Here is a 12648-nt window from a genome sequence, read left to right as displayed (position 1 = left end):
ACACACAGGGATTTATCTCAAGGAAATGGCTCACACAGTTGTAGAGGCCAGTAAGGCCCAAGTCCATGGGTCAGGCGTCAAGTTGGAGACTTCTCCTGACTTACATAGCTGCAGGGGCTGATGAACATCAGATTGGAAGGTAAGACGTCAAGCTACTGGCCCAAGTCCCAAGAACTGGAGATCAGATACTGATGAGTCAAATGCAGGATCCAGAGCAAGCAAAAGCCAGCAAGCTTTGCCAGGAAGTCCACATATATTGGATGCAGGCCACACCCCCAAGGAAACTCTCTTTCAACTGATTGGCTGCTCACAGCAGATCCCACATGGAGGTGATCACATTATATCAGATCTCATCACGGAGATGATTACATCATTATACAACTGCCAAACTACATCATAACTGCCAAACCACTGAGAATCACAGCCCAGACAAGTTGACACACAACCTTAACAACCACACCCTGTTACATCAATTTTTATGCAGCCCACCCTCTGATCACGACCTCTTAAACTTCCAGCTCATTCCCTCTGTACTTGCATCCAATCCATTTTAGCATCCTCTCACTGTCTTTCTCCCCCCTGATGTCCTTTGTTCCTCCTTGTTGTTAGTTGTCCTGGAGTTGATTCCTACTCCTGGTGACCCCATGTATTACACAATAGAACTCCTCCATAGGGTTTTGTTGGCTATAATCTTAATGGAAGCAGATTACCAGGTCTTTTCTTCCAAGATACCTTTGGATGAGTCTGAACCACCAAACTTTGTGTTAGCAGTTGAGCACAAAGGTTTGTGCCACCTAGGGACCTTTTTCCTTCCTTACTCAGTTTAAATCCCATGATCAATCATAATCAATCCCTTGCATACATCATCAATTCCCTTGCCTCTCTTGTAATGTCATCCTCATTTGGCCAAATCATAACTCCAGTTAAGTCCAACTTTGCCTACCCCGTGCCTGAACCCATGCAGCTGAACAAAATATAACCACACTGACAAGTATCATTGAAAATTCACACCTATGACCCTCCTCTGGCCCTTCATGTCCCCAGAAAGGATACCATATTTTCCTAGTCCATTTATGCCCAGTCTTCTAGATGACTATTCTCATCCTCTCCTTTACCCTCACTCTCAGCTGATGCTTCCTCCTTAACTGAGAAAGTTGAAGTCATTTGGAATTTCCACAGACTCCTTCCACCACCTCTACCTACCTACGAGCATCTGCATCCACACACTGTGTTCTTGCGTGTTACAGATGAGCTAATCCCTTCTCTTAGGTGCTAGAATACATCCATGACACTACTCAGAAATTTTCCTCTGTTTCCTGTATCATTGGTTTTTCCCTCTCTACTGGATCTTTCCCATCTTCAAACGAACAAAAACAAAACAACTTTCTTTGACCCACTTCTTCTGCTAGATACTACTCGCTTATCTACTGTCCTTTGCAGGAACTATCTTTAAAAAAGTATTTTGGACTTGCTGTTGTGAATTCCTCTCATTCCTTTCCCCTTAAACTGCTCCAAATAGGCTTTCACCCACCACTTCATAAAAGCCATTCTCAAAGTCACCAATGTCTTCCATCTTTCTAAATTTAGTTGTCAGCTCTCAGTCTTCATTATATTTGACCTTCCTACTTCATTGATTCGATTGATCATTCCCTCTCCCTTGTGAAACTTCCCTCAGTTGGTTTCCAGGGAGCTGCCATCTTTTAGTTTTTCATCCTTCTTCCCTGGTCACTCCTTCTCAGTCTCTTTTGCTGGTTTCTCCTCTCTCACCTAACATGTTAACACTGGAGCACCCCAGAGCTCACTCCTTTGTCCTCTTCTTTACCTAAACTCACGCTCTTGATGACCTCAACCAATCTTCAGGTTTGTTATGTGCTGAAGGCTCCAAATTTACATCTCTAGCTTGAAACTCTCTTCCAAACCTGAATCAGATATCCAACTGTCTACTTGACATCTCCACTCAGATAACTCAAATAGGACATCTGTCTTAGGCTGGGTTCTCTAGAGAGGCAAAATGAGTAAAGCATATAAATATAGAGAGAGAGTGAAAGATTTATATGAAGGGAATGGCTCACGTGGTTGCAGAGGGTGTAACATCCGAAGTCCATGGGTCAGGAAAGAGGCCTCTGCTGATTCATGTAGCTATAGCAGCTAGAGAACACAAGGTTGGCAGGCCAGACAGCAAGGCTATTGTGAAGATCTGCGAATCCCAAGATTGGCAGGCAAGATCATAGGTAAGCTGCTAGCTCAAGTCCCAAGAGCTGGAGGTCAGATGAATAGGAGCCAGCTGCAGGATCCAGAACAAGCAAAAGCCCCCCCAAGCCCTGCCTGAATGTCCGCCCACACTTAATGCAAGCCACATGCCCAAGGAAACTCCTCTTCAACTGATTGCCTACTCACAGCAGATCCCATCATGGGGGTAATCACGTATCAAACCTCAACAGGGAAGTGATTACAACATTACATGGCTGCCAAAACACTGAGAATTATGGCCCAGCCAAGTTGACCTACAATCTTAACCATCACAGTGTCTTAAAGTTAATATGTCCAAAACTGAATTCCTGATTTTCACACACCTACACTTGCTTCACCCATAGCCTTCCCTCTCTCAATTGGTGGCAAATCAGTTGTTCCGGCCAAAAGCCTTGGAGTTGTTCTTAATTCCTCTTTCTCTCACACTTTGCATCCATTCTGTCAACAAATCTTGACTTCACCAGCAGAATATATCCAAGGTCCATCTATTTCTCATCACTTCCACTGCTAGTGTTCATCATTCATGCCTGGATTCCTGCAGTTGGCTCCTAACTGGCTCCTATTTTACTCTTGTCCCCTGTAGTTCATTCTCAATACAGCAATCAGAGAAATTTTGGTAAAATGGAAGTCTAAGCTTCCATTCTGCTCACATTCCCGCATGGCTCCCCCATCTCACTTTTAAGCTGTGTCAGAGAGTGGACTATGCCACTGAACACTAATGGGCTGATGGTCATCGGCCACATGAAAAGGGAAGTCAAATGTGTTCATTCATTCAGGCGACAAACATTTATTGAGCTATGAGCCACACACCAGGGCTACAGAGAACATTAAAACTCAGTCACCTTGTTCCAAGGGCTCGTGGCCTAGTGGGGAAAATGAATGAGTCCTGGGGACATGGGAGAGGCATCTAGCCTCAGGTCTCACAAATCTGGCATCCAGGAGATGAGGAGGTTGTTCACTGACTAGATGAAAACTTCCATCACATATTGGGTCCACTGTCTCCATCACTTTTGTGGATTAGCTCAGGTTCCTATGTCTACATCAGGACCAATTAAGGTAAATCTGCCTCTATCTGCACACATTTCTGAAGAGGCTGTGGCTAAAAGTCCCCAATGTCACAGATGATAGCTGTCAGAATCAGGATCCCCAGGAGCTTATTGGAAATGAGACTCTTGAGCCCTGCCCTAGACCCATTGAATCAGAATCTACATTTAACAAGGTTGAGCCCTGGTGGTGCAACAGTTAAGCACTCAGCTGCCAACCAAAATGTTGGCAGTTCGAATCCACATAGTGGCTCCACAGGAGAAAGACCTTGTCCTGTAAAGCTTACAGCTAGAAAATTTTATAGGACAGTTCTACTGTGTCACATGGGTAGTTATGAGTCGAAAATTGATTTGCCAGCACACCAACAACACAACAACCAGCACAATAAATTTTGTGAAGCACTGGCCTAGAATACCAAGTTTGGCATCAGAATGAAATCCAGCCCTGGACTCGCTGTGTCTCAGGCCCCGGTTCAATCACGTCCAACCAGAGGAAACATCATCTGCATTCAACTGGACAATTAAAAGAGTTGGCTTTCATGGCTTAAACAGCTGCAAAATTCTGCCTAGCAAAGCAGTGAGTTCAGAAGCATCCTTCTGTAGTTAGCATTCAATTCCCTTAATTATGGGAAGTTTTTACATGAATGCAAGTGGGTTCCCAGTGTTTGCTTCTCATACACACTAGTATTTTTCTGAAAATGTAGACAATGATCTTAAATGTAAACAAGAGAAATCTAACGACCCAAGCTGAGAACTCATAAAGGTTCTCTGTGTTCTTCAAGTTCTAAAGAGTGACAACAACCTTCCATGCAAGCTGGAGATACCCTCATTCTCCAGGACTTTCACGTTCTATTGCTGCTGGGCTCCAGCAATGTGCCAAAGAGCCCGTTATTATGCTAATTTGAAATTGAAATATAAAAACAGAACATTGAGTTCATACCAAGGAAAGGACCAATCAATGTTTTTAGTGGAATATACATTCTGGCAATTATGTGGTAGCGCTCTGGTGGTGCAGTGGTTAAGAGCTTGGCTATTAACAAAAAGGTTGGCAGCTAAAATCCACCAGCTGCTCCTTAGAGCCTATAGGGTCGCTCTGAGTCAGAATGACTTGAGGGCAATGTTTTTTTTTGTTTTTTTTTTTTTTAACTCTGATTCTAATCCAGCTTTCTGGTCAGTCTTGGGATCTGCTCATAGACTGATTGGAGGTTAAGTAATTGGATAAGTGGTTCTCAGAGTTTGGTCCCAGATCCAGGGCTTTGAACCGGTTGGTTCCAGTTGGAACCTCTGCTGAGAATTTGCATTTCTAACAAGTTCCCTGCCGTGATTTTGCTTTTCCACCTAGATACACTGAATCAGAATCTAAATTTTAACAAGATCCCTGGTGATTGTTATGTATAACTTCCTGGGAACTTGTTAGAAATGTAGCTTTAGCAACACCTGGGAACTTGTTAGAAATGCAAATTATCTGGCCCACCCCAGACCCACTGAATCAGAAATTCTAGGGTGAGGCCCGGTAATCTATGTTTTAACCTGCACTCGGCTAAAGTTTGAGAACAATTGAATTAGATAAAAGTAGATAAAAATTCCAACCACATGAAGGTAAACAGCAGGTTAATCCAACACCCAAACAGCAGGTTCGTTAGTTCTTATCCGCCAGGTAGCAGCTGGCTCTCTGGGCAAATTTGCCCGGCCCTTCTGCTCCCTCCCTGCATCTGACTGGTGAGGGCCATCCAGGCCTGGAACTTGGGGACCCCAGTTCAAGGGTTATTAACCTTGACTCCATGGGGTTAAGGTGGGGTGGGTGACCCATCTGAAATTATATGCAAAATTTTGGGTATATGTCCTTTTGTTTGTGGAGACAATCATGTTTTATCAGATTCTCACTGCACCATTTTGTGTTGCCCAGTGTAAAAATGAACCAGCCCCTTAACCTCCTTTTCTGATTTCAGGCCCTTCTTACAGCTTCACAGCCACAGAGAATGGAAAGAGGAAATAAAAGGAGCAAAAATTCACCTACTCCAGGACTTCTAAGCTCGGTTGATGTGTCCCTGAACTCACCCCCACAACATCCCAAGGAGGGAGGTGTTCTTCTCCCAGTTCCACTCACGTCGCTAAGCATGTGACCCACACGTGAGTCACCCACTTCCTCTTTCCATCATGGTTAACACTACCTGCCTCTGTGGCCCCCAACACCCTGGTCCAAAGTCAGCAAAGAGGGGAGAGGAAATTCAGGATGCCATGACAGCCCTGAGACCACATGGGAGGTGGGCAGAAGGGGTGGAGGTAGAAGCCTGGTGGGAACTAGGGCATAGAGGAGATATGAGAAATGTAAAGACAGCCCTTGAAGTCAGATGCCCTCATCTCAAATTCATAATCACCTATGCCAGTGGTTCTCAACTCTAGCTGGATACTGGAATCACTCAGGGAGCTTGGGAAAAAAGATACTGCTGCCCAAGCCAAACCCCAGAGATTCTGTACAATTAATCTGGGTTGGGCCCAGGCACTAAGGCTTGTTAAAGCTCCCCAGGTGATTCTAATGTTACAGCCAGGGCTGAGACCACCAGCTGGTAGGATTTTATTCTTGTCTCTGGAATACTCAGGCTTTTCAATGATAATTGATTAAAAAAATAAATAAATAAACAGTTGCCTGAAGTTGCTGGTGTTGAAGTGACTAAAGGAAAGCAGTGCCCCACCCCTTTCTGTGTCCCTGGACACCAGACCATAGAGGATTCTTACCTTGTCATTAAAGAATATCCCCTCAGAGCCTGGCTTGACAGAGCTGACTCATCTGGGTCACATCTACAGTGATAACCTCATTTGTCCACATGCCTTCCATTTCTACATCCCCAGGCCCAGGGAAGGGCCTATGGAACAAAGTTGATGCTTAATATTTATTGAAAGAATTAATAATTATTACAGATATCAGCAGATCCTTGTCGTTGTTAGGTGCCATTGCGTCAGTTCCAACTCATAGAGACAACAGAACAAAATGCTGGACAACAGAACAAAACACAGCCCGGTCCTGCACCATCCTCACAATCATTGCTACGTTTGAATGCACTGTTACAGCCGCTGTATCAACCCGTCTTGTTGAGGGTCTTCCTCTTTTTGATGACCCGCTACCAAGCATGATGGTCTTCTCCAGGGACTGGTCTCTCCTGATAACATGTCCAAAGTACGTGAGATGTATTTGCCATCTTTGCTTCTAAGGAGCATTCTGGCATTCTGGCTGTACTTCCCCTGAGACAGATTTGTCCTTTCTTCTGGCAGTTCATGGTATATTCAATATTCTTCACCAACACCATAATTCAAAGGCTTCAGTTCTTCTTCAGTTTTCTTTACTCATTGTCCAGCTTTCACAAGCATATGAAGCGATTGGGTCAGGAGCTTGGGTCCAATCAAAAAAACCAAACCCACTGCCATCCAGTCGATTCCAACTCATAGTGACCCTATAGGCCAGAGTAGAACTGCCCCATAGAGTTTCCAAGGAGCATCTGGTGGATTTGAACTGCCAGCAGCAGATGTAGCTGTTAACCACTACACCACCAGGGTTTTCAGAGCATGGGTCAGGTGCACCTTAATCTTCAAAGTGTATCTTTGCTTTTTAACACCTCGAAGAGGTCTTTTGCAGATTTGCCCAATGCAGTACCTCTGATTTCTTGACTGCTGCTTCCATGGGCTTTTGTTGATTTTGGATCCAAGTAAAATGAAATCCTTGACAACTTTAATGTGTTCTCCGTTTATTGTGATGTTGTTTATTGGTCCAGTTGTGAGGATCTTCATCAGTAAGCGCTTCAAGTCTTCTTTCTTTCAGCAAGCAAAGTTGTGTCACCTGCATACCACAGGTTGTTAATAAGTCTTCATCCAATCCTGATGCTGCATTCTTCTTCATATAGTCCAGCTTCTCGAATTATTTGTTCAGCATACAGATCGAATAGGTATGGTGAGAGGATACAACCCTGATGCACACCTTTCCTGGTTTTAAACTATGCAGTATCCCCTTGTTCTGTTTGAATGGACTGCCTCTTAGTCTATGTACAGGTTCTGCATGAGCACAATAAAATGTTCTGGAATTGCCATTCTTTGAAATGTTATCCATAATTTGTTATGTTCTACACAGTTGAATATCTTTGCATAGTCAATAAAACACAGGTAAACACCTTTCTGATATTCTCTGCTTTCAGCCAAGATTCATCTAACATTAGCAATGATATCCCTGGTTCAATGTCCTCTTCTGAATCTTGCTTGAATTTCTGGCAGTTCCCTGTCAATACACTGCTGCAACTGTTTTTGAATTATCTTTAGCAAAATTTGGAGCCCTGGTGGTGCAGTGGTTAACAGCTTGGCTGCTTACCAAAAGATCAGCAGTTCAAATCCACCAGCCACTCCTTGAAAACCCTATGGGCAATTTTACTCTGTCTGATAGGGTTGCTATGAGTTGAAATCTCCTCATGGCAACGGGTTTGGTTTTTTGGTCAGCAAAATTTTACTTGTGTGTGATATTAATGATATTGTTCGATAATTTCCACATCCTGTTGGATCATCTTTCTTTGGAATGGGCACAAATATAGATCTCTTCCCTTTTGGGTTTCTTACTCCAGATCTTTGTGCATTTCATTATAATACTTTGTCTTCTCAAGCTGCCCTTTGAAATCTGTTCATCTCTTTTACTTTATCATTTCTTCCATTCTGTTGAGTTGTTCTACGTTCAAGAACAAGCTTCAGAGTCTCTTCTGACATCCATTTTGGTCTTTTCTTTCTTTCCTGTCTTTTCAATGACCTTTTGCTTTCTTTTCCTATGACATATTGATGTCATCCTACAACGGGTCTGGTCTTTGGTCATTAGTGTTCAATGCGTCAAATCTATTCTTGAGATGGTCTCTAAATTCAAATGGGACATACTCAAGGTCGTACTTTGGCTCTCATGGACTTGTTTTCTTCAGCTTCAACTTGAACTCGCATATGAGCAGTTGATGGTCTGCTTTGCAGTCAGCCCCTGGCCTTGTTCTGGCTGAAGATACTGAACTTCTTCATCGTCTCTTTCCACAGATGTAGTCGATTTGATTCCTGTGTATTCCTTCTGGTGAAGTCCATGTATATAGTCACTGTTTATTTTTTTGAAAAAAGGGTATTTCCACCATGAGGGAGCAGGAGATCAGTGGGATGCAGACCCCAAATTCTCATAAAAAGACCATACTTAATGGTCTGACTGAGACTAGAGGAATCCCGGCGGTCATGGTCCCCAAACCTTTTGTTGGCACAGGACAGGAACCATTCCCAAAGATAACTCATCAGACATGAAAGGACTGGACAGTGGGTAGGAGAGAGATGCTGATGAAGAGTGAGCTAATTATATCAAGTGGACACTTGAGACTGTGTTGGCATCTCCTGTCTGGAGGGGGGATGGGAGGATAGAGAGAATTGGAAGCTGGCAAAATTGTCACGAAAGGAGAGACTGGAAGGGCTGACTCATTGGGGGAGAGCAAGTGGGAGTATGGAGTAAGGTGTATATAAACTTATATGTGACAGTCTGACTTGATTTGTAAACATTCACTTGAAGCTCAATAAAAGTTAATTAAAAAAAAAAAGGTATTTCCAATGAATAGGCCATTAGTCTTGCAAAATTTTGTCATTCAATCTCTGGAGTTGTTTCTATCACCAAGGCTATGTTTTCCGACTAGTGATTCTTCTTCTTTGTTTCCAACTTTCACATTCCAATCAGCAGAAATTATCAGTGCATCTTGATTAAATGTTTGATTAATATCAGACTGCAGAAGTTGGTAAATATCTTCAATTTCTTCATCTTTGGCATTAGTGGTTGGTGCGTAAATTTGAATAATAATTGCATTAACTGGCCTTCCTTGTAGGTGTATGGATATTATCCTATCATTGACAGCTGTGTACTTCTATGTGCCAGATATTGTTCCAAGAGCTTTCCGTGTACTTCAGGATAAATCTTGAAATGTTCTTTTTGGCAATGAATGCGATACCGTTCCTCTTCAGTTCATCTGTCAATTTGTCATACTGTGGTGGCTTGTGTGTTGCTGCAATGCTGAAAGCTATGCTACTGGTATTTCAAATACCAGCAGGTCACCCCTGTGGACAGGTTTCAGCAGAACCTCCAGACTAAGTCAAACTACAAAGGGGGAGGTGGCAATCTACTTCTAAAAAACTGGCCAGTAAAAACCTCACAAATAGCAGTAATCCGATATAGTGCCAGAAGATGAACCCCTCAGGTTGGAAGGCACTCAAAAGACAACTGAGGAAGAGCTGCCTCCTCAAAGTACAGCTGACCTTAATGACGTGGATGGAGTAAAGCTTTCAGCACCTTCATTTGCTGATGTGGCAAAACTCAAAATGAGAAGAAACAACTGCAGCCATCCATCAGTAATTAGAATGTGGAATGTAGAAAGTATGAATCTAAGAAAATTAGAAGTCATCAAAAATGGAATGCTTGAAGATGGATATCCTAGGCATTAGTGAGCTGAAATGGGCTTGTATTGGACATTTTGAATCAGGCAATCACATGCTGTACTATGACAGAAATGACAACTTGAAGAGGAATGGTGTCACATTCATTGTGCTGAAAAAAGTAGGTCCCTGGGTGGTGCAAATGGTTTGGGCTTGACTGCTTTCCTAAAGATTGGTGCTTTGAACCCACTCATTGGCCCTATGGAAGAAAAGGTCTGGCGATCTGCTTCCATAAAATTTACTGCCAAGAAAACCCTATGGAGCAGTTCTACTCTGTCACACAGGGTTGCCATGAATCAGAATCAACTAGCAACAATAACAGATATCAACAGAGGCCCCCGTGCCTTAAAACCTAGGTCTGATTGGCCCAAACTACCCTTCTCCATCCCAATTCCATGGCTTGTGGAAGTCCCTCGGCAAGGAGTATACTTCAGATAGTCCCCCAGGCACATATTCTCACAGTGACCTCCACTTCTGTCTCTGTTCCACTGTCTTCTTACTCTGAAGCTCAGTCTCTGCCTCAGTTTCCACAAAGAAAGCCTACTCTCACTAACCACTCTTGAGCTTTGCTGAGGTTGGGGGGCCCAGGGATGGCCCCTCTGTTGTTCGTGGCCTCTTACTGGCCTTCACCTTTTGCCATGCCAGCCTCTACACTAAGACCACCCCTCCCCTCACTTTAGTCCCCGCAGTGAGCTAAGTACCCCGGGATTCTCTCATTCTCAGCTGGCTTGCTTTCTTTAGCCACAATTCTATGATTCCTTTCCTCGGGTGAAATATTGTGACTGTTAAGCAGGGTGACTTGCCGGGGACTAAGGGGTTCAGCCAGATCTCCTTGATGGACGCTGAAGCAGGTTTCATCCCTCTTCCTTCTTAACATTTGACTCTGCAAGAAAGTTCTTCAGAAGTGACATGCATTCGTCTAGGGGGCGTGGTATAGAAAGTTAGGAAAGAGATGGGAGTTACTGATGACCCCTTTTTGTTAGGCTAAAATGCCTCTTTGAGGGCTTCTTTAGGGGAGGCAGCACTCTTTTTTTGGGGGTGGGGTGAATGGCACCCCCTGGCCTTCACAGCAGTCAAGCTATGTGTTGAGAGCTTTGACCACGTTCTCACTGCATCCCATTGAGGGAGACATTAAACTCTTCTCCCAGATGAGGAAGCTGAGCTTCAGAAAGGTTTAATAACTCTCCCTAGGTCTCACAGGCCTGAGTGGCAAAGCCAGGACTCAGACCTAAATGTGTCTTTCCCCACTCCATGTCAACCCAAAACGCATCAGAGGACGCTTCCTCACTGTGTGGTGTTGGGAAAGTTATTCCAACTCTGTGGGCCTGTGTTCCCACATCTGAAAAATGAAGATTGGCTTAATACTTGTCTATAGGGTTATTGAGAGGATTAAATGAGTTTAATATACTCAAAGAGCTGAGAATAATGTCTGGCGCACACGTAGAAAGCTCTTGATATTTGATAGTTGGTATGTGCAGCATTTTGTTGTTGTTGTTAGGTGCTATCGATTTGGACTTATAGTGACTCCAAGTAACTGCATAGGATCTTATAGGCTGTAATCTTTACCAGAGCAGATAGCCAGGTCTTTCCCCCACAGTGCCGCTGGATGAGTTCGAACTACCAACCTTTTGGTTAGTAGTCGAGTGCTTATCAGTTGTGCCACTACGCATTACTGGCATTATGACTGTGGTAGTATTAGCAGTAGTAGTTGATATTATCATCTCCATTTGAAGTTCTCCAGTGGCTCTGAGAACACCTGGGAAGTCAGATCAGTACCTCTCGCTTCCACCAGATGGCACCATCACAGTGCAGATGGGGGCCCCTTTACTGCGCTGGATTTATAAGGAAGCTCTCCAGCTCCCACAGAGTCCCTGGGAGAGAGCATCTCCTTGGAGAGGGGATACCAAAGGTCAGACCCCTGTACTCATCTGCCCCTGGTCTTGTCTCTTGCCCTTTGGGACTTCTGGCTACTAGAGCAGCTTGTACCCACCTAAAAGTACACCCTGGGGTATTTACCAAATGGTTTACACAGGGCGGGTCCCAGGAACCTTCTCAGGAACTCTTTGATGAAATTTTCTGGGACTAAACTTCCCCACTGAGGGCAGTCTGACTTATGCTGAAAGCCAAACCCCTCGTGGCTTACCTTAAATGCCTTCTAGGGATTGATTGCTCCATATACTTTTAGTTTTCCTGTTCCAGGTAGCCAAAGGAAATGGGGCCTCCACCCAAAGGAATTTCAGATAGGCAGGGTTACAGACACATTAATAGTCCTACCACTGCCACCCAGGTCTCTTGCCTCTGCAACCAGCATTCACAAAGTGCTGTGTGAGGGCTGCCTGCTACAGGTCATGGATTGTTGTTGTCGTTAGCTGCCGTGGAGTTGGCTCTGACTAATGGTGTGACCCAATGCACAATGGGAGTGAACCACTGTGCTTCATAGGATTTTCACTGGCCAATATTTGGGAGTAGATTGTCAGGTTTTTCTTCCTAGTCTGTCTTAGAAGCTCTGCTGAAACATGTTTATCATCATAGCAACATGCAAGCGTCCACAGACAGACAAGTAGTAGCTGTGCTTGAAGTTTATTGGCTGAGAATCAAGCCCAGGTCTCCCACACCGAAGGTGAGAATTCTACCACCGAACTACCACTACTCTCCAGATCCTGGATAAAACCAGTTGCCGTTGAGTTGACTCCCACTCATGGCAACCCCGTGTTTCAGAGTAGAACTGTGCTCCATAGAGTTTTATGGCTATGAACTTCTGGAAGCAGATTGCCAGGTCTTTCTTTCAAGGTGCCTCTGGGTGAATTCCAACCATCAGTTTTTGGTTAGCCAGCTGAGCATGTAACCATTTGCTCCACCCAGGGACTCCCCATCATTGATAGAG

The sequence above is a fragment of the Loxodonta africana genome, chromosome 26, assembly GCF_030014295.1.
Source record: "Loxodonta africana isolate mLoxAfr1 chromosome 26, mLoxAfr1.hap2, whole genome shotgun sequence".
NCBI lineage: Eukaryota > Metazoa > Chordata > Mammalia > Proboscidea > Elephantidae > Loxodonta > Loxodonta africana.
This window is presented reverse-complemented; position numbering follows the sequence as displayed.